Source organism: Oncorhynchus kisutch, linkage group LG3 (genome assembly GCF_002021735.2).
Source record: "Oncorhynchus kisutch isolate 150728-3 linkage group LG3, Okis_V2, whole genome shotgun sequence".
In the NCBI taxonomy this organism is placed as follows: Eukaryota; Metazoa; Chordata; class Actinopteri; order Salmoniformes; family Salmonidae; genus Oncorhynchus; species Oncorhynchus kisutch.
Genome location: NC_034176.2, coordinates 57119863 through 57142886, shown reverse-complemented (window position 1 = coordinate 57142886; position 23024 = coordinate 57119863). Strand labels below are relative to the sequence as shown.

At 44.1% G+C, this 23024-nt stretch overlaps 1 protein-coding gene across 1 annotated transcript in view; it reads right to left on the bottom strand.

Annotated features, from left to right (window-relative positions):
* The window catches only part of LOC109886904 (coiled-coil domain-containing protein 102A), a 67917-nt gene extending 45244 nt beyond the window's left edge, over window positions 1-22673 (bottom strand). The window contains exon 1 of the mRNA XM_031809445.1: window positions 22523-22673. The gene's annotated coding sequence lies outside the window, so the exon portion shown is untranslated. The remainder of the gene's footprint in view (window positions 1-22522) is intronic.
* Window positions 22674-23024: the final 351 nt, after the last annotated feature.

The following is a 23024-nucleotide window of genomic DNA, read 5'->3' as shown; positions in this document are numbered from 1 at the left end:
AGTATCAGGATTGCAAAGAAAATTATTTAGAACTCCTGCGTAGGAATGTTCTACTTAGCAACTGTCTCCTTTGAGTAGACAGTATGGAGGTTGAACAGTATGCTAAAATACATTTCTTTCAAACAGACAGACAAGACATTGCACCTAAATGTGGTTTCACAAAGCAAACATGCATACATTTAAATGGAGCGCAGTTGACAACACCACAGCTACAGTACTATATCTGTAGAGACATTTTTGCAGGATCATGACTATTGTCAACCACATTAAGAATACATTTGCATTTGCTGATAGTGAGGGTAGACATGACAGACAGACAAATAAATTATTGTTTACAATGACAGCCTACACAGCTAAACCCTAACGATGCTGGGCCAATTGTGTGCCACCCTATGGAACGCCCAATCACAGCCAGTTGTGATACAGCCTGGAATTGAACCAGGGTCTGTAGTGACACCCCTAGCACTGAGATGTAGGGCTTTAGAGCACTGCGCCACTCGAGAGCCCTAAGAAAGAAAGAGAGCGTTAGAGAAAGAGAGAGGGGGCTAGATGAGACAGTTATAGCTGGTTTCTTGTAAGAGCAGTAACCGAAACTCAGATCATGAATTTCCGATTCCCAGAGGCAGTGACAGCATGGTTTATCTATGTTTGAGAATGAGGCGACAGACATTGCACTTAAATGTGGTTACACAAAGGAAACATGCATACATTCAAATGGAGAGCAGTTGAAAAAAACAACAGATACATTACTCTATCTGTAGAGACAGCAGGCTCTTCCTGTCACCCCATTTCAGAGGTCAGGGGTGAAGAGTGTTTGTGTCTCTTTCTGGAATATCGCAGAGTGTGTATGGGTGCTGAGATAATTGGCTAGGCTGTTGCGTCTCGCTACATAATGCTCAAAGACCCATCTCAACAATATCAAAGCCGACTGACAGACTAATACTTGTCTACATGCCAATCAAAAGTTCAAGTTGATCTTCGGACCCATCCATGACCTAGAAGGTCAGCTGATGTTCTATTCATTATCTCATTGGTTTGAATGGACTATCTGTTGTCTCCCTCTTATGGCTCCAGGGGGTATTTGTTCACCTTCACTGATCTGAGTCTTGTAGGGAAACGTCAAAGAGGTGAACAACAAGGTATTGGACCGGGAAGTGATCCTAATACTGAGTGACTACTGCAGACAGATACAATAAACACAAACAAAAGTCTAGTCAATGAACTTCAAGAGACAAAAAGTGGGGCAAATCAACATTGGCTCTACAACGGGGGAGTGAAAAACATTGTGCAAGAGGGAGCTAGTTTCGAAAAGACTCCAGATGGAGAGAAGAGATGGACAGAGACTGTAAACCAGAAAAGAAAAGAACAAAAGAAAAGCTGGAGCTGAGAGTTTTTGCATTTCAATACAATCTGCTCCAAGACAGTGGTATCAGGGGTCAACGATCCCAAAATGAAATGCCTCTATAAACAAGCCGATTACTCTGGGGAACTTCCTTTGGGAACTGGTTGCAGCTGGAGGATCCACGCTCATGTGGGATGTGTGGAATCCAGCCGATAGCTGCAGGATACTGAGAAATGAAACACAGAAAGAGAGAGTAGAGTAGCCTTCACTGGAACCTAACACAGAGACGCACCACCACTCAAAGCAACAGAAACAAATGTGAATAGATGTGTTTTACTATAAAGTGTGTTGCAATTTTAAATGCACTTGAAATAAAGTTGGATTCAATGTATACTGTAAGACAACCATGACATTTACTGTATATGCAAATTCTATTCCATCTAGACGTGTATCTATGTGGGGTAAAATGGTTAGGGAATACAAGGACAAAGTGCTGTCACTACACACAGCCCGGTGTTGACGTGAGAAAACGGTGTTCTGCCATCAGAAGTAGAGGGGAGACAGTGACGGTGTTCTGCCATCAGAAGTAGAGGGGAGACTGTGACGTAAATTGAGGACGAGATTGTCAAAACTGCCAGGGCCATTTAGAGGATGCAGGCAGAGAATTCTACCCACGTGGGAAACATGCTGTCATGGACCCCCCCCCCCCCCTTATATAAAAAGCACAACCGCTTTAGTTGTTACAGACTGTATTGTGCAATGTCTGAAAGCGCATATCCCAGTTGGCTACACTCCAGCACCTTGCGGTTTTAGATCTGAAACTGCCAAAGTTAAGAAGGAAGTCAAACAGGACGTGTAGCCTAGGGTCTACAACCACAGTGTTTCTATCTTTCTTCCATCTTGGTGAAGCGGAAAAGCATTTTCTTTTGTCACTGCGCCATTCGTTTTGATCTGAAAACAAACATGTAGCTATTAACCTGAGTGCTTGTCTCTGCATCTCTTTACTTAAAAGTGCAGAAAGCCACAGGAGCAGATCTGAGGTGGTAAACACAGACAGTGACGCTATCACTTTCTCTAAGTGCTTTGAGATGTTGTGTTATTGGTGCTACTGTAGGTGGGACAAGACTCTGGGGCAAACACTTACAGTAAATCAGCATAAGAGGAAACAGTTCACTTCACTACATCAAGTGACCTAAAAAGTACCGAACAATAGTCTCACTGACTATATATGTAGGGGGTGATGACAGAACTTCTGGTTCATTTTAATCTAGCTCATGTTATTCAATGGAGAAAATCATTGTACTGTGATTTCGGGCTCGCTAACGTTAAATACAACACCATCAGGAAAATGGGTCATGATTTGGTCATCTTGGTCTCGTGATATTAAATCTTCAGACTAGAGGTCGACCGATTATGATTTTTCAACGCCGATGCCGATACCGATTATTGGAGGACGAAAAAAGCCGCTACCGATTAGTCGGCCGATTTTTACAATGTATTTGTAATAATCACAATTACAACAATACTGAATGAACACTTATTTTAACTTAATATAATACATCAATAAAATCAATTTAGCCTCAAATAAATAATGAAACATGTTCAATTTGGTTTAAATAATGCAAAAACAAAGTGTTGGAGAAGAAAGTAAAAGTGCAATATGTGCCATGTAAGAAAGTTAACGTTTAAGTTCCTTGCTCAGAACATGAGAACATATGAAAGCTGGTGGTTCCTTTTAACATGAGTCTTCAATATTCCCAGTTAAGAAGTTTTAGGTTGTAGTTATTATAGGAATTATAGGACTATTTCTCTCTCTACCATTTGTATTTCATTAACCTTTGACTATTGGATGTTCTTATAGGCACCTTAGTATTGCCAGTGTAACAGTATAGCTTCCATCCCTCTCCTCGCCCCTACCTGGGCTCGAACCAGGAACACATCGACAACAGCCACCCTCGAAGCAGCGTTACCCATGCAGAGCAAGGGGAACAACTACTCCAAGTCTCAGAGCGAGTGACATTTGAAACACTATTATCGCGCACCCCACTAACTAACTAGCCATTTCACATTGGTTACACTAGCCTCATCTCGGGAGTTGATAGGCTTGAATTCATAAACAGCAGAGCTGCTGGCAAAACACACAAAAGTGCTGTTTGAATGAATGCTTACAAGCCTGCTGGTGCCTACCATAGCTCAGTCAGACTGCTCTATCAAACATAGACTTAATTATAACATACTAACACACAGAAATACGAGCCTTAGATCAATAATATGGTCGAATCCGGAAACTATCATCTCAAAAACTAAACATTTATTATTTCAGTGAAATACGGAACCGTTCCATATTTTATCTAACGGGTGGCATCCATCAGTCTAAATATTCCTGTTACATTGCACAACCTTCAATGTTATGTCATAATTACATTAAATTCTGGTAAATTAGTTCACAATAAGCCAGGCTGCCCAAACTGTTGCATATACCCTGACTCTGCGTGCAATGAACGCAAGAGAAGTGACACAATTTCACCTGGTTAATATTGCCTGCTAACTTGGATTTCTTTTAGCTAAATATGCAGGTTTAAAAATATATACTTCTGTGTATTGATTTTAAGAAGGCATTGATGTTTATGGTTAGGTACACGTTGGAGCAACGACAGTCCTTTTTCACGAATGCCCACTGCATCGATTATATGCAACACAGGACATGCTAGATAAACTAGTAATATCATCAACCATGTGTACTTAAAACTAGTAATTATGATTGATTGATTGTTTTTAATAAGATAAGTTTAATGCTAAGTAGCGCCTTACCTTGGCTTCTTACTGCATTCGCGTAACAGGCAGGCTCCTCGTGAGGCAGGTCGTTAGAGCGTTGGACTAGTTAACCGTAAGGTTGCAAGATTGAATCCCTGAGCTGACAAGGTAAACATCTGTCGTTCTGCCCCTGAACAAGGCAGTTAACCCACCATTCCAAGGCCGTCATTGAAAATAAGAATGTGTTCTTAACTGACTTGCCTAGTTAAATAAAGGTGTAAAGAAAAAAAAAGAAACAAATCGGCAAAATCGGCGTCCAAAAATACTGATTTCCGATTGTTATGAAAACTTGAAATCGGCCCTAATTAATCGGCCATTCAGATTAATCGGTCGACCTCTACTTCAGATAGCAACAGCAGAGGGAAGCGTTTTGCAAAACGTAAGTACTAGAGACTTAAACAAGATGGCCGAACATATGAAATCTGATCAATGTTTTTTTCAGTGAAGTTTGTCCAAATACTGCACACTGTGTCATAGCTCATTAAAATCTCTCAGTCTGTAGTGCCTAACTGCATTGGCAAGCAAAACAAATCACAAAATTCTAGACAGTAAAACAACAATCCATGGATTTTAGGGCTTGTTTCCTGTTGGGGGCCTGGATAATGGAGAGGGAGGGACAGGAATTGGGATCGGAGTATCACACAGCTGGTATAGCAGTCTCCATCTTCTACATACCAATGATCCGAACAACCTGCCCTGGCTGTGACTGTGCTCTTAATAGGGTTTCCACCCAGCAGGATGAGAGGGGACAATAAGAGGGTCAGGGCATAGCTGACCAGCAGAGAGAGGGGAGTCTGCCGGGTTCATCTCAAATTAAAGCTTGCTTTCACTGAGGACATAAAGGTCAACACTAAAGTGTGACATTTTATTAGTCCCCACAAGGTCAACTGCTATATCTAGGGGGGGTTAGGGTTAACGTTAGAATTAGGGTTAGGAGCTAGGGTTAGTTTTAGGGTTGAGGTTAGGTGTTGAGATTGAGGTTACAGTTAAGGTTAGGGTTAGTTAGGGAAAATAAGATTTTGAATGGGACTGAATTGTGTGTCCCCACAAGGTTAGTTATACAAGACTGTGTGTGTGTGGAGGGGGCTGGTGACTGCGGGGGAAACTGATAGAATAGAAACCGACAGAGGTGTGAGGCTGACTGAAGAAGCTGGCCGTTTTAATCCTGTTAGCTGGTGTCAGAGCACAAGAGGGACACGGCACAGAGAGGGGATGTTTCAACATGAATCAGCCATCAAATAAAGAACCATGACCTTCAGGGGCCCTAGGGGACATAAAAGTATCAGAGACGTATTTCTAACACACACACACACACGCACACGCACACACACACACACACACACACACACACACACACACACACACACACACACACACACACACACACACACACACACACACACATGTATTGACACATAAATACATTATGTTCATGTACTCACTCCCAAAGATGGGTTTAGGCAGAAAAAAATCCCATCTTTTGTCCCTGCCTGTGAGTTTTTGAGACACTGCCCACAGACTATTTGGTTTCCGCTCCGACTCATTACAACAATATGAGAGCTGAATGGATTCCCTCCCCAATCCCTTCCCTCAGACTGGAGGTAGGCAGTGAGTAGAGGGCAAGGTGCATGGTGCTAACCATAGAAATATGACTAATTCTGTTTTTATGGTGCTAACCATGTGGAAGTGGGTGTTTAGGAGGTGCGGCAGAACTTCCCTGTGTAAATAACTGAACCCCAACATAGTGTTTCCTTCACTGGACACCAACTCCACTGTAGAAAATCATTCTGGGTCTGAATACTTTCCGAAGGCACTGTATTGTTTGCTCAGAATGTACCGACCTTGCCGGTAATGAGTCTCAGTAGAGAGAGTTTAAGAATTAAGTATTTAATTGCCATCAGGAATTTCCTGCAGTCTCCCTCTGATGTGTCTAATCTGATGTGATTTATATTTAATTTGTTAGAAGACGTGTCATACACCATTCATTAAAAATCCAATCAGTTGCGCCTCAGTCACCCTGGAGGATATTTGTTTTATTTATTTAACTAAGCAAGTACGCTAAGAACACATTCTTATTTACAATGACGGCCTACCCCGGCCAAATCCTAACGACACTGGGTCAATTGTGCACCGCCCTATGGGACTCCCAATCACGTCCGGTTGTGATACAGCCCAGGATCGAACCAGGGTCTGTAGCGACGCCTCTAGCACTGAGATGCAGTGCCTTAGTCCAGCTGCGCCACTCGGGAGCCCCAAAAGAATCAAGAGAATTGTACCAAAGCAGTTCATACCATTTACGTGTCAGCCAAAGGTAAACCCAGAGAGGGAATCTTAATCTGCAGGAAAACTGCTGTGTCTTGGAAGTTTCACTTCAGGTTGACACTAGGGGGCAATAGGAGGTGATGTGCAGTGCCACCCTGCAGCTAGCCTGAATACATGAATGACTAAGCAGCAGCAGCCAGCTAATTAACACTGGAGCTGATCATGCTAATGACACAGCACCACAGCACCTGGCTACAGGGCTCTGCTCTACCGCCTACAGGGATTACATCACGTTGTCTCCTTTGCTAACAATAACCAAGGATCTGAGGGGGAGAAGCTAGCTGCCTTCAGGCTACGTTGATCTTGCAGTGTTGTCACCCGTCCAGCAAGTCTGACAAGTAATTCATGAAGGGAAGCAGAGCTGTCTTTAACTCAATATACAATATGCTAACCGTAATCGCCCCCTTCCCTTTCAATCATTTGCTTACACGCGTATTTCTCTCCTCCCTATGACCAGGGCTGTCTTCCTGAAGGGCAGAGTTATTCTGAGCTCCAGTTTGTGGTCGGGTGGTCATTTCACTGTCCTGAATCTTCCTCACTACACTTCATCATCCTGTCATTGTACAGGACATAGGGCCTGTGGACACCTGGCATCGCCGCTTTAACAGAGTTACAGCAGCTTTCCAGCAGTCACATCGGGCACCATTAACAAGGACACACACTGGACTGCAAGATAGAGGGTTGAGGAAAAAGAGGGGTGGTAAACAGTGAGGCAATGGTAAAGCAATAAAAGACTGGAAAGCTTAAAGAAGAGCTTCGACCGAAGGTCAAAATAGCGTGGGCGACGGGTCAGTGCAAAATGCAAACGCTGAACCCTATGTGCTTGATTAAACGGCTTCTATGGATTGTATGGCGACACGTGGATCATTGTTAACTTGCCATGTTAAATATGTTGTACAGTATGAATCACTGGTGCCTCGCAATGGGAAACATATGTGAAGGATAATATATGACGTGAATAACGATGTGCATTGCCTTAACTCCCTCGAGCTATGGAAAGGGATTTTGCAAAGAATCAAAGACGGAGAACTGGAGAGAAGTAGAAATGCCAGTATTCACATTCACAGACCGTGAAGCCGAGCACGCCGAGACTTGTGAAGGAAATGGACAGCTTCAGTGGCTGGATAGACCATGTGGTTACTGAGATCCAGGTGACAGAAAAGCGGCAGCCTTGATAAGGAATAGGGAAAGATGTGGTGAGTGAGAGACATTTCAGTCAGATAATTAGGGAGGGAGCAGAGCAGACCATGTGAGGCAGTAGCTGAGGGAGAGGCGGAGAAAAGGAGGGAGGAGAGGAGGTCTTTGACAGGGCAGCCGACTCAGCCGTAGATGGGGGGGAGGGGGGGGGGGTGTAACAGGCTTTTCAGAGGGCAGCAGATGGGAGAGTAGAGGCCTCTATTGATGGGGTTCCCCCTCTGGATATAAAAACATACAGGTTATTTAAAGCCCAGAGTCAGCCTGCCCTTCCGCCATCCACCATGCAGGCACAAACACACTCATGTGATTTACTACCGGCCCCACTACCCATTAGAGAGGAGAGGCAGATGAGAGATGGGAGGGTAGGTGAAAGGAGAGCAGGGGAATGAATAGGAGATGTCACGGCTGTGTAAGTATGAGGAAGTACCATGGAAGAATGTGTGAATGAGTGTGTGACTCATCGTGTAAGCGCTTGTGGTAACGTGTGTCGGGTTGGAGTGCAGAGCGAATGTTCACTCCTTTTCACTACCCGTTCTGACACTATGGGCTCTTATGAAAATCCTTTTGTGTGTACAAAATGTGGGTGTAAGGCGTGTGTGTGTGTGTGTGTGTGTGTGTGTGTGTGTGTGTGTGTGTGTGTGTGTGTGTGTGGGTGTAAGGCGTGTGTTTGTGTGTGTGTGTGTGTGTGTGTGTGTGTGTGTGTGTGTGTGTGTGTGTGTGTGTGTGTGTGTGTGTGTGTGTGTGTGTGTGTTTGTAGTTGAATGACCCGACGCTTTCTCTCTTTTGCTGAAACTAAATGAAGCTTGTTTGGCATCCCAATAAACACGCTATAAAAGTTTTTCACCAGTGGGCCACGGCTCTGTGGCTCTTTTGTTCTGAGGGAGGTTTGGGCAGCAGCAGAGGGGAAATAAGACACAGCCATGTAACCCATGAAAGAGACCCAGGAGCTATGGAGCAAAACAGACAGGGTTGGCTTAGATTGTTAACAACTTGTTAACTACATTTAGTCTCCAATGTTTATTGAAAATATAAATAATGTTGCACAATGGGCACTTGTTGCCTCTCAAATACATTGTTACAGTTGTTTGTTAGCTAGCTAGCAGTTTTTTGCCATATAAGCATAGACGTGACATGAGTCAAAACACCTCAAGGTATCAAGAACAAGATAATACTAACTGAAACGAGCCACTTACGATTCCCCACATGGCAGTTTTTTTATCATTGTTGCTCGGTATCTGGCCATCCAGAACAACAACACACGGCCTTCTGCCTCATTGAAGCGTGTAAATCGTTTTATCAGTTAAGGATTGGTTACCACACATATACTGTATACAGTCATGGCCAAAAGTTTTGAGAATGACACAAATATTAATTTTCACTAAGTCTGCTGCCTCCAGAATGTTATGAAGAGTGATCAGATGAATTGCAATTCATTGCAAAGTCCCTGTTTGCCATGCAAATGAACTGAATCACCAAAAAAACATTTCCACAGCATTTCAGCCCAGCCACAAAAGGACCAGTTGACATCATGTCAGTGATTCTCTCGTTAACACAGGTGTGAGTGTTGATGAGGACAAGGCTGGAGATCACTCCACTGTCATGCTGATTGAGTTCGAATAACAGACTGGAAGGTTCAAAAGGAGGGTGGTGCTTGGAATCATTGTTCTTCCTCTGTCAACCATGGTCACCTGGAAGGAAACACGTGCCGTCATCATTGCTTTGCACAAAAAGGGCTTCACAGGCAAGGATATTGCTGCCAGTAAGATTGCACTTAAATCAACCATTTATTGGATCATCAATGACTTCAAAGAGAGCGGTTCAATTGTTGTGAAGAAGGCTTCAGGGCGCCCAAGAAAGTCCAGCAAGCGCCAGGACCGTCTCCTAAAGTTGATTCAGCTGCGGGATCGGGGCACCACCAGTACGGAGCTTGCTCAGGAATGGCAGCAGGCAGGTGTGAGTGCATCTGCACGCACAGTGAGGGCGAAGACTTTTGGAGGATAGCCTGGTGTCAAGAAGGGCAGCAAAGAAGCCACTTCTCTCCAGGAAAAACATCAGGGACAGACTGATATTCAGCAAAAGGTACAGGGATTGGATTGCTGAGGACTGGGGTAAAGTCAATTTTCTCTGATGAATCCCCTTTCCGATTGTTTGGGGCATCTGGAAAAAAGCTTGTCCGGAGAAGACAAGGTGAACGCTACCATCAGTCCTGTGTCATGCCAACAGTAAAGCATCCTGAGACCATTCATGTGCGGGGTTGCTTCTCAGCCAAGGGAGTGGGCTCACTCACAATTTTGCCTAAGAACACAGCCATGAATAAAGAATGGTACCAACACATCCTCTGAGAGCAACTTCTGCCAACCATCCAGGAACAGTTTGGTGACGAACAATGCCTTTTCCAGCATTATGGAGCACCTTGCCATAAGGCAAAAGTGATGATTAAGTGGCTCGGGGACCAAAACATCAATATTTTGGGAACATGGCCAGGAAACTCCCCAGACCTTAATCCTATTGAGAACTTGTGGTCAATCCTCAAGAGGCGGGTGGACAAACAAAAACCCACAAATTCTGACAAACGTCAAGCATTGATTATGCAAGAATGGGCTGCCATCAGTGTGGCCCAGAAGTTAATTGACAGCATGCCAGGGCGGATTGCAGAGGTCTTGAAAAAGAAGGGTCAACACTTCAAATATTGACTCTTTGCATCAACTTCATGTAATTGTCAATAAAAGCCTTTGACACGTATGAAATGCTTGTAATTATACTTCAGTGTTTCATTGTAACATCTGACAAAAATATCTAGACACTGAAGCAGCAAACTTTGAGGAAATTAATATTTTTGTCATTCTCAAAACTTTTGGCCACAACTGTACATGTCTGCATAAACAAATGCACGCAACACAACACACATATTGAACATATCTTGAAGGCTTCACTGATATGTAATAATAATTTGGTATAGTTATTTGTCTAATTTCACACATGTACAAGAGTGTATTACACACGTGTGAATTGGAAATGTGTATTTTGTGTATCCCAACTCCCCCTGAGACACCCTTGGAGAGTGGAGTCACAGCCAGCCACACCCTGGAGCAATTAGGGCTACATGCCTTGCTCCAGGGCACAGCGACAGATTTTTATACCTTGTCGGCTCATGGATTCAAGGTAGCGAACTTTCGGTTACTGGCCCAACGCTCCAGGCTACCTGGTGCTGGTGTTGTTGCAATGATGTGCTGGGTTCAGCATAGTGACCTTGCTCTGTCTCAGAGTTGTCTCTACCTGTGTATTGCTGACTGAGTGTCCTGAGTCTAAAGCAGCTCTGCATCACAGTGTGGTGCAGTATCAAATAGCCATCATTTATTCAGCAGCCAGCCCAGAGCCCAGGCAGGCCAGGAAGTGATGGAGGGCTGGAGAGATACTGTTTGACTGCATGTTTCACTGCCTGCTCTCTGCAGCTTGGTGAGACTATATATCTTTCAGCCCTGTGTTACAGCTCCTAAGCCAAGAGTAGATCACATCTGACTGCAGGGTACGAGCTTCAAAGCGTGAAACAAATGAATTCATTTTGATGGGCTATTGCTGCATAAACTTTAAGTTTAGGCATTAACTCTGAAATCTTAAGGTTAGGCATTCTGCCTCTGATGCAAAGGTTGCTAGTTCGAATCCAGCAATAGAAAGTAGGTTTTAAAATGTTTGTATTAAGCCTATCCCAAGCCTTAACCCTTACCTTAAGGTTAGGCATTAACTCGGAATGGTTAAGGTAAGGGTTAATGTTTGGGATAGGCTTAATACAAAAATATGTATATATTTGGTCCTATGCTTCACCATTCCCATCCACAACACCCTAGCAAAACTGAAACCTACTTGAAGGTAACGGTGCTCACTGGTGCACCTAGTGCCCAGTTTCCACATCATCTCCCGACGTCCTCAGACATGGATGGACGTCGAATACTGACATGGCTGGTTTGGACGCAGTACAAACCCCAATTTATCGCTCCGCATTAGGGGGGGGTCAAACTTTCTGGGATTAGGGGGTAGAGAGGGAGGGGCAAATCACCCATACAAACTCCAACAGAAACACACATAAAGTTGGTTGTAAAGGCCATCTGGTCCGTTGTTAGGTTATTTCCTTGATGGAGCAGAGTGAAACAAGGCTCAGACCTGTCCTGTGGGCCGGGGGATGAGACGACTTAACCCCCCTTACAGGCATCTCCTGCATGCACTGCAATGACCCAGCAGGATTAGGACATTTGTTTGAACGAAGCTGGGGGCGTAGGGAGAAGACACCCGTCACAGTAGGTTGTCAGGAGGTGCAAAATAAACAATCGCAATATATACACTATCCCTCAGTTTAGTCAGTTTCTCCTCTCTTCTACCATCACCTCATTCCCTCTCCTTGTCCAATGGGACCACTTCTCTATTCTTCCCACTATCTTCCCCTTCCTCCTCCTGCCTCTCTGCTGTCACTACTGGGGCTACTGTGGTTAGAGCAGATTCTGAGCGACAGAGTGAATCCTGCTTCTCCTCTCCTCCTCAGTGGAGCTGCTCCTCTCTGCAGGGCCCGTCAGCTCAGTGAGGAGTCCTGCTGTTTCAATCAGACGAAAACACCACTAGTCCACCACACCCTCCCATCTGTCCCCGTGCCTCTCGGCTCCCCTTTCCTTAATCATTCCTGTCCGCAAAACAGCATTTATTTTCCATTCAAATAGTATCGATAAACATGCCACCACAATCAGGAGTAATTTTCAGTAACACAATTTCAGCTTGCACGGTTTAATAAAAATTGGAAATGTACCACATCACATGTTGTTGAGGAACGTCATGGGATGACTTTACCTCCTAGGATGGGTCTCAGTGTTTCTTCACTCTCAGTGTAAAGTGTGCTCATGAACACATCAGCCAAGTGGATGAGTGTACAAGCTGCCTCTAAAGAGCCATTATTTACACACAACTTAAAGGTTAAGTCAATAAATTGTTTGGGTAGACAGGTGTCAAGGAGAGCAAGGGAGAGCGAGAGAGAGAGAGAGAGAGAGCGATAGAGACTCTCAGTTAGTTCGTTTAACTCGCGGCAAGTGTGAAGGAGTAAGGAAAAAAATCCAATGGGATGGTAAATACTGTGGCCGTAACGTCAAGCAGGCACCTGGCTATGCTTTGCCGCTAAGTGCAATATGCCCAAACCCTCACCACAGGATTGAGTCCATACTAGTTCTGTAACACAGTGGGGTGGGGTAAAATAAGTTAGTCACAAACGCTGGTGTGGGGACAGATCCTCAGTCCAGTTAGTAGTAGGTGTTAAGTTGCAGTAAAAGGATACAGGCTGTGCTGTTAAGTATGGATTAAAGCACCTTCAAATCAAATTATATTGGTCACATACAGGCATTTAGCAGATGTTATTGCAGGTGTAGCAAAATGCTTGTGCTTCTAGTTCCGACAGTGCAGCAGTATGAAACAAGTAATACCTAACAATTTCACAACATATAGCCAATACACACAAATCTAAGTAAGGAATGGAATTAAGAATATATAAATATAAGGACGAGCAATGTCAGAGCAGTATAGACTAAGATACAGTAGAATAGTATAGAATACAGTATATACTGTACATATGAGATGAGTAATGCAAGATATGTAAACATTATTAAAGTGACATTATTAAAGTGACTAGTGTTCCATTTATTAAAGTGGCCAATGATTTCAAGTCTGTGTATATAGGCAGTAGTTTATCTGTGCTAGTGATGGCTATTTAACAGTCTGATGGCCTTGAGATAGAAGCTGTTTTCAGTCTCTCGGTCACAGCTTGTTGACCTTGATGATCTTTTTGGCCTTCCTGTGACATCAGCTGCTGTATGTGTCCTGGAGGGCAGGTAGTTTGCCCCCAGTGATGGGTTGTGCAGACCGCACCACCCTCTGGAGAGCCCTGCGGTTGTGGGCAGAGCAGTTGCCGTACCAGGCGGTGATACAGCCTGACTGGAGGCTCTCAATTGTGCATCTGTAAAAGTTTGTGAGGGTTTTAGGTGACAAGCCAAATTTCTTCAGCCTCCTGAGGTTGAAGAGGCGCTTTTGCACCTTCTTCACCACCCTGTCTGTGTGGGTGGACCCTTTCAGCTTGTCAGTGATGTGTATGCCGAGGAACTTAAAACTTTCCACCTTCTCCACTGCTGTCCCGTCGATGTGGATGGGTGATGCTCCCTCTGCTGTTTCCTGAAGTCCACAATCATCTCTTTTGTTTTGTTGATGTTAAGTGAGAGGTTATTTTCTTAGCACCGCACTCCCAGAGCCCTCACCTCCTCCCGGTAGGTTGTCTTGTCGTTGTTATAGTGTTAGTGTCTGCAAACTTGATGATTTAGTTGGAAGCGTGCTTGGCCACGCAGTCATGTGTGAACAGGGAGTACAGGAGGGGGCTGAGTATGCACCCTTGTGGGGCCCCAGTGTTGAGAATCAGCGAAGTGGAGGTGTTGTTTCCTACCTTCACCACCTGGGGGCGGCCCGCCAGGAAGTCCAGGACCCAATTGCACAGGGCGGGGTTCAGACAACACTATGGTGTTAAATGCTGAGCTATAGTCAAATAACATCATTCTTACATAGCTATTCCACTTGTCCAGATGGGATAGGGCAGTGTTTAGTGTGATGGCAATTGCATCGTCTATGGACCTATTGGCGCGGTAAGCAAATTATAGTAGGTCTAAGGTGACAGGTAAGATGGAGGTGATACGATCCTTGACTAGTCTCTCAAAGCACTTCATGATGACAGAAGTGAGTGCTTCGGGGCGATAGTCATTTAGTTCAGTTACCTTTGCTTTCTTGGGTACAGGAACAATGGTGGCCCTCTTGAAGCATGTGGGGACAGCAGACTGGGATAGGGAGAGATTGAATATGTCCGTAAACAGACCAGTCAACTGTTCTGCGCATGCTCTGAGGATGCGGCTAGGGATGCCGTCTGGGCTGGCAGCCTTGCGAGGGTTAACACGTTTAAATGTCTTACTCACGTCAGCCACAGAGAAGGAAAGCCCACAGTCCTTGGTAGCGGGCCGCGTTGGTGACACTCTATTATCCTCAAAGCAGGCAAAGAACGTGTTAAGCTTGTCCGGAAGCAAGACGTCGGTATCTGCGACATGGCTAGTTTTCTTTTTGTAGTCCTGATTGTCTGTAGACCCTGCCACATACGTCTCGTAACTGAGCTGTTGAATTGCGACACCCCTTTGTCTCTATGCTGACGTTTTGCCTGTTTGATTTCCTTGCGGAGGGAATGACTACTTTGTTTGTATTCTGCCATATTCCCAGTCACCTTGCCATGTTTAAATGTGGTGGTTCGCGCTCTCAGTTATGCGCGAATGCTGCCATCTAGTCACAGTGGGTACAACATCACCTATCCACTTCCTGATAAACTCTGTTATCATTTCAGTATATTCATCAATATTATTCTTGGAAGCTACCCGAAACATATCCCAGTCTGCGTGATCAAAACAATCTTGAAGCATGGATTCTGATTGGTCAGCGTTGAATAGCGTTGAATAGCATGGGTACTAAGGACTTCCCTCTATGGATCTGACTGTAATTTATTTAGGCATGTATCACAGCTTTCTGCCAGACAAAGGTATAGGTAGAGATGCCTGGCGTTGTGCTGAGCAACTATGCAGAGATTTTTGAAGTGTTACTTGTTCTTACTTTACATCAGAGGGTCCTGTTCCTGACAGGGGGCCCAACCCTATTAGCCGGGCATCATGAGTAAGTGGTGGCGGCTGTAAGGCAGAAGTAATTGAGCATTAAAGCTCTCTAAATCTGTCTGCACATGGGCGGACGGAGAGAAACTACAGGATCAGACATTATGATAGGCTCTCCCAGAAGGAATGGTTTTACTGTGACGCCAACTGCCAAGACAGGGAAACCGAATACCTCCAGGAAGCTCAACAGAGGCTGACGAACGTTATTGTCCGAGACTCACATGTTGTCCCAGTTGGTGGCGGATCATCACAACAAAGCCCATTGAGTCAGTGTGGTCAGTGTGGTCAGACTACCTGTGGGTATTTCTGTGTAACTGGCTTTGAGTGCTGCACAGCAGTTGGATGAGGCTTCAGAGACCTTCATGTGAGGAACATAGGAACATAGTCCTCCCTCACGTCACTATTGAAAGGCCGAACTGACGCCAGCCCAAAATAAATCCCTCTCATGGTCTTCTCATCAACATGCACAGAGGAAACAGGACGACAATAAAAGAAGGCATACCAGCATTCATGAGCTCATATTATTGGTCTGGTCAAGGCTGATGGTAGTCTTGGCCTCCACCAATGAAAAGTTAAAGAGATTAATTCAATTTCAATAAACGATCCATAAACACAGACTGCCTATGACTTGTTTTGCATCAGTGCTTTTATTACAGACATGTACCTACATTTGGTTTGCATGACACACTTGCGTCTTTTATAGACACCAAACACACTCATAAATACACAGCGCCCAATGGAATCTGGGCTCTATAACATTAGGGAGAGCAGAGCTAGGTTCTTTAATGTAGCCGAGGCCTGGTCCTCCTCACCATTCGTTCCACTGACGGACCAAACCAGGTCTGATGTCTGCACTCTGTGGACGTAAATAGGGGCCTCTTTCTCTAATAATGAAGCGCATAGCATGCCACAGTCCCTCTCAACCTAAAGCCACTAGCAGCTGCTTCTGGTGCATCTGGCAGACTGCTTAGAGAGGCACAGATCGTCCAATGATGTCAGTCTGTTTGTCCCACCCAAAAGGCTACAGGATGACTTACGGTCACTCCCTGGAGAGAGAGCAGCCAAACTTGTTTCCAGGTTGGAAGGAGAGGGAAGGGAATAGGGGGTTTGTCAGTGGTGGTCAGTCAATTCCCCAACTATGCTGTCTGCTCCACCCAAATCTCCTTCCTGTGGTCTCTGGACAACAACATAACAATCTCTGAAAACAACGTTAAAGTCACTCTCTCACAACACACACTCGGGTTAAAGACGCTAGAGTTAAACAGAAGGTTGCTTTAACGGCAGCAACCACAGCAAGATTGCTCGATAGTGATGCCCCATTGACAGACCAGACCAAAGGCATTCCATGCCTTGCTCAAATGTAACATTACTGCCAAACAGTAATTACAATGTCTTATATAAAGCTAAAGTTAGGCATTCTGTCAGCTTCACATGGAAAGACTTGCAGGCAGTACAGAGTTCACATCAATAGCCTCTGAATCAGAGCGTTTTCTAAACCGTTGTGATGCACTATTCCTTTTAATGCTTAAACTCAGAACGGAGCAATATTGAGACAATCCACTACTATCTGTAACAGCTGATGTTATGTCATCAAAACGTTCACAGGAGCCATGTGCCCCTGAGCCCATATTCATTGCAAGCAAGGTCATTCTTCCACTGTGTTCCAGTGAAATATGCAGTCTCCGAGTGTGTCTTTGGGGATTTGGGATATGCAAAAAACACACTTCCAAAATAAAAATTGAAATAGGACAAATATATTACTATGCAAAGGCCAGCAAATTCCTCCTAGATCCTCTCATCGTTGATACAGAGCCTTTTCTTCCCTCTGTTCTCCCAGGTTTGGCCAGAGCTACAGAATGACAAGGCCAAACAACAAGTGTTGAGAAGGCCCAATTAAGATGACAGGTTACAAGACAGACAGACAGACAGACAGGCAGACAGACAGAGAGAGACAGGCAGACAGGCAAAGAGAGAGACAGGCAGACAGGCAAAGAGAGAGACAGGCAGACAGGCAAAGAGAGAGACAGGCAGACAGGCAAAGAGAGAGACAGATAGCAACAAAGAGAGAGAGAGAAAGGGAGAGAAAGACAGAGAGAGAAAGAAAGAGAGACAGAGAGACAAACAGACAGAGAGAGAGAGAGAGAGAGAGAGAGAGAGAGAGAGAGAGAGAGAGAGAGAAAGAGAGAGAGAGAGAGAGAGAGAGAGAGAGAGAGAGAGAGAGAGAGAGAGAGAGAGAAAGACAGAGAATGAAAGACAGACAGAGAGAGAAATACAGAGAGAGACGCTAACACTAAATCAACATCTGTCTTATCACAGCTCCTCATCAGAGCCACAAGTCTCAATCTTACAGCAAGGGTAAACAGCTCACCAACCTAGCGGCTCAGAACATGGACACACACGACTGACTGGACAGCCAAAAGCAAATTACGCGAACCAACCCTAACTGTCTCAAGAGCTCAAGTAAAATAGTGATGGATGCTGGTTATTGATATATGATCCTCTACATACAAGATAATATCTAAATCTGTGAGACTGTGCCCTACTGAACACTATGCAGATCTCTGGATGTCAGCCATATCATTCGTTATCACAGTGGTGTCACAAGTTAGCTCTGCAGAAGGCGGATAATTCAATTGAGAGATTAGGATACCATCACGCAAACAAAAACTGTCTCTTATCTCTTAACCTTTTCAAGTGTGAGTTCTAAATATCTCTAACGGTCGCCCCAGCGTGAGTTTCTTTACGCATGAGATGTCAGAATGCACTCACTGTTCCAAAATGTGATTGTTACACAACCGGACATTTATTGATTTTATTTATTTTTTTACCTTTATTTAACTAGGCAAGTCAGTTAAGAACAAATTCTTATTTTCAATGACGGCCTAGTAACAGTGGGTTAACTGCCTGTTCAGGGGCAGAACGACAGATTTGTACCTTGTCAGCTCGGGGGTTTGAACTTGCAACCTTCCGGTTACTAGTCCAACACTCTAACCACTAGGCTACCCTGCCGCCCCAGTTAACCCGCGCCCGCTGCCCTCAAACCACGACACCCGCTGGCTGCTAATTATCTATAGGCTATGTTTCTAATTGTCAATTTCTAATTATTTTCAAAAAATATATATTTTCTAACAACAGTTTGAATTGAGGTGTGTTCCGCCTCCTCATTAATTCACATAGAAGTAGCCCACTTCACTGTTGCGGACAATTTATGTTTCAGGCTTTACAGCTATATTTTATCTTCTCTCTTTGAAGAGAGCCCAAGCACTTCCCCCAGTGTTTCCCCAGATCAAGTGTGCAGACATCTTGCACAAACCTTTTCTCGCTGGCACATTTTCTGGCTGGCACTCGCATTGCCTTTATTGTTGTTTTCCTTACAATTAACTTTGGACATGTGTGTGTTCCTATCAAAGTAAGTTCCTTATTTTCTATATATCATGTTATAGTTTCTACTGTAGCATACCGTATGTATGGAGCATAATGTATTTACTGTTTTATTCACATGTTTTCAAGTGCTGGTGACAAATCATGCATTCAAATTTTGCGTAGATTGTAATGAACACGTATGTAAAATACTTTTTTGAAGGTTACACTGATTATGATCAGCTTATGCTAAGCATTTGCCAGCTATCTGTCGCGCCATGTTTCTTGACATTATACAATACATTTTGGGGGTCACATCTGTCAGGCCAAAGATGCTATAACAAAAGGAGGCGAAGGGATAGTTCACGCATCTTTCGAGTAAACTTCCGGGAGTGAATGAAGGGAAGTGAATGATAGTAGACGACACACCCCCTTCAACATGCATACTGCAAACAGACCCAACTCATCTAGTCCTCTCTTCCTATCTTTGGTTGGCACGGGGGAAAAAAGACGAATATGGCGGCGCGCACAAACCACGGATTACGGCGGATTACTTTCTGTTTTTCAAATGTTTTTTACTCAATTCTTTTGATCAATGGTGAGCTCACCCGTGATGTGATGAATTGTAAATAGTATTTGCTATTAGCTCATTCATATTGTGGTTGCCGTCAGCCCCGAATGTTAGCTAAATATGACCGATTGTGTTCTGTGAATGTCTGAACATTGCATCCAAAAATAAACTGGTCACATTCAGGACATGATGTTGTAACGACTGTGTTTATGCAAATTCTAAATAGCCGTTCTAATCACACCGGCTTGAGCATACGCTGCAGGGGCCACTTTAGAATGATCACACCCGTGTGTTGGTAAGTGTCAAAGCAATAATGAGCTTCTGGATCAGTCATTAAGCCAAGCCTCAGACTGTATATCCATCCTAAGACTGATGATATGACAACAAGCATGGTCATGGGGCTGAGACAGCACTGCAATAGGAGCTTCTAGATATCAATCGGTCATAGGGTCTCTGTCCCTGACCATGAACTTACCAGCCCAGAGCTGCTCATTACTTATTACACCCAGTGCCACAGAGTTCTACTGACGTCAGCTCTGATTGGTCAATTGTTTTTCTTCTGGAGAGGTCTTCCAGTCGGGAATAAATAGCAATATTTATGGATCTCCTGTTGACAGCAACTTGACTTCAAAGCCCAAAGACATGTCAGTCAAATAACTGGATTAGAGAGAGGTTAGAGGGGGGAGCGAGAGAGAGAGAGAGAGAGAGAGAGTGAGAGAGAGAGAGAGAGAGAGAGAGTGAGAGAGAGCAAAGGGAATAGAGAAGGGGGTTTGAGGGGAGAGCAAACACTATGAGAGGGTAAAGAGCTGGGTGTGGAGGAATGGAATGCATTTAGCGAGAATGATTGTAGGTACACTGTCAATTTGGCAGGCAGGCTACATACCAATTGCTCTTGATTGCACCAAAAATAAACACAGTATAACCTCCAGTATTTATCCTGGACATTCACTAAAAGAGTAGCCGTGCTACACTTAACCACCAGTACTCTATGAGCCATTGTTATATTCTGACATTGTTTATGTAAGTGTTGAGATGGGTGTAGAGGTATTGGAGGATGCTGATATTCCACACAGGAAGTAAGAAAAAGGAGAGGTATTTTCAAAGCCAAAGGCATAGTCTACTCTACACGTAGCGTGGAGTCTTTGGGTTTTCAGAAAAGCGGTACATCAATCCTGTGTCGTTATTGCTATTACACACACATACACAGATTCAGAATGTCAGTTCACAGACACACAGCGTGCTGCATGTGGCAGGCAAGCAGATGGGTCTCTGCCATCCTAAAAATGTGGCGTTGCCGTGACAACCACACACGGTGGAGTTGTCCATCTGCGTGTGTGCATGTGTGTATGTGTGTGTGTGTGTGTGTGAGAAGAAACCCACTCGAGATGTGAATTATCTCAGTATTTGGGTCTGTCTGTTTAGCTGACCCAAACATCACGTAGCCATTAAGTAGCTTACCAAAGCAAGCCCAGTTAGTATTCGGACTTTCATTCAGGGGGTTATGTGCCTGAATGTGGGGAGTTGGACTCATCCCCATCATCCTCATTCTTGTCATCTTTATCCAGTAGGTAGGCAGACTATAGTAGGCTAAACAGGGACATCACTGGGGGTGGACTACAGCCAGAGCGGCCACGGTTTCAGTGAGCATGTCTCACTCAGCCCCAAGCCTGGTTAGTCAAGCCAGGAGCATTGAGAAAAGAAGCAGAATAAAGGGGACAAGAGGCCTCAAGATTATTTTGAAGAAAGGTGGAGGTGGAGAAAGGGGAACATGGTGAGAGGTATAGGGCCCGGCTGTCCTATGAATCCATGTTCACTTTTCAGCAAGACATAATTATTTAACTGCTCTCTATTGTAACTATTTTAAAAACGGAAAGCAATACGCAAAGATGACAACCTACCATTCTAATTTAGAATGGTGGGATTTATGGTGGAAGAACATTTGCTGCGGCCTTGGAGTTGCTATAACAAGTGTGGAAAATGTGAGAGTGACGTGGACTTCATGAAACGTGTCTGCCCTCACATTAACACCGTTTTGAAGTGGAAGGCCAAGGGTGTTTATTTTTAAAGCTGGGTGTCAAGGCAGATGGAAAAACCTTTTGAAAAACCTAAACGCTGTGTCTATTCAATCAAAACCGTTCGGTATGTTTGTGAAGGGGAGAAGAGATGAGGGAATGACAGCTGAGCTGGATGAACGAGAGATACATGGAGATAGAAAGAGGAATAGAGTTCACTTGAAAACAAAACATAATAAGCATGTCCCATTGATTCAATGTGACTTTCACAGTATTATCGAAAATATAACAAAAACATGTAACGCAGTAGGCTACAGAGCTGGCATCATCTTCTGGGATACACCCATTCATTACAAACAAAAACAACTAAAAAGAAGGTTGCACGCAAGCCGTGTAACAACGGAGTTTTCAACAAAGTAGGCCGAGACAAACATTTATATTTAGAAAAAGATCATGCAGAGATGTCCAGTCCTGTAGAACTAACTTCCATGCTGATGTTAACACAGTAGAGCTAGTGCTGCGACATCAATGATGGCACAATACTTTTCAGCAGATGGATTCACCAAGAATGATGCCACTGAATGTCAAAAATGTGTCATTCCACCAATGTATATTATTCGGTGTCACTCCGCGGTCTCGTTCAACAGTCCCCTAAACGTGTCGTAGCAAATACTGTAGTGTAGCATGATTGTTTCTTTAATAAGAGCTACAGTATCCATCACAACTCTGTTGTGAGATTGTTACACACGCGCCTCGTTATAAACGAGTTATAAGTGCGACATTGCAGTTCATCAGCAAGGCCATTTCACAGGGGAAATTACGGTCAACTCAAACAGAGAATAATTCACTCCTGACAGCTACAATACTATTAGTAAGCTAGGTGGAGTGACGGAGAAAAAAAATGATTCCATTATATTAACTTCATGGTGTGGTGATTCTGTCGTAAAAGCGAGCAACAATGGGTTTGCAACAATGTATAAACATTGTCAACTTAGTCAACAAACAGACAAACGTCTGTACTATATTTATTCACGAATGTTGAATAATATCCACACACACACACAAGGACAGAAAGGGATCAGACTGGGCTTCCCCTGCATGGAATTCGACCGTGTTGTCTGTCATTTGACACCCCACAGTGAACCTAGCTGTCCACAGCAGAATAAAAATACATATATGCACATACCTTTTATAATGGCACAAGTTCAGCTTATTCTAAATGCCACTTGATGCGATATGTATCGGGTAGAAGTCGCTATTCTCTCTTCGATAGTCTTCACGTCATTCTTCCTACAGGAATTTTTCCTCGGGAAGTGGAGGTTCGTTAGCGGAGTGGGGAAGCGAAAAAGGGTGGGACTTGGAAATGAGGGCGGTGTCGACGACGGCGCTTTTGAAACCATCCATCTAGCCTACTGACAGTTTGAGAAGTTGCTGAAAAGGCCAATCGAATTGGGCATTCCCACTTTGACCGGGCATGTATCACGAACGTGTGCAAAAAGGTTGTAAACCGTTTAATTCCGTCCTTTTTCATTAGCAGAGTGAATGTATCACTCACATTTTGCAACATTGTTCTTATGAGTCAGGGATACTTTGTTACACTGTGAGAGAGATAAGAAAAAAAGATGTAAGGACATAATGCAGCCAATTGTAAATATGTGTAGCTTAACCCTTGAAGTATGGGAAGAATA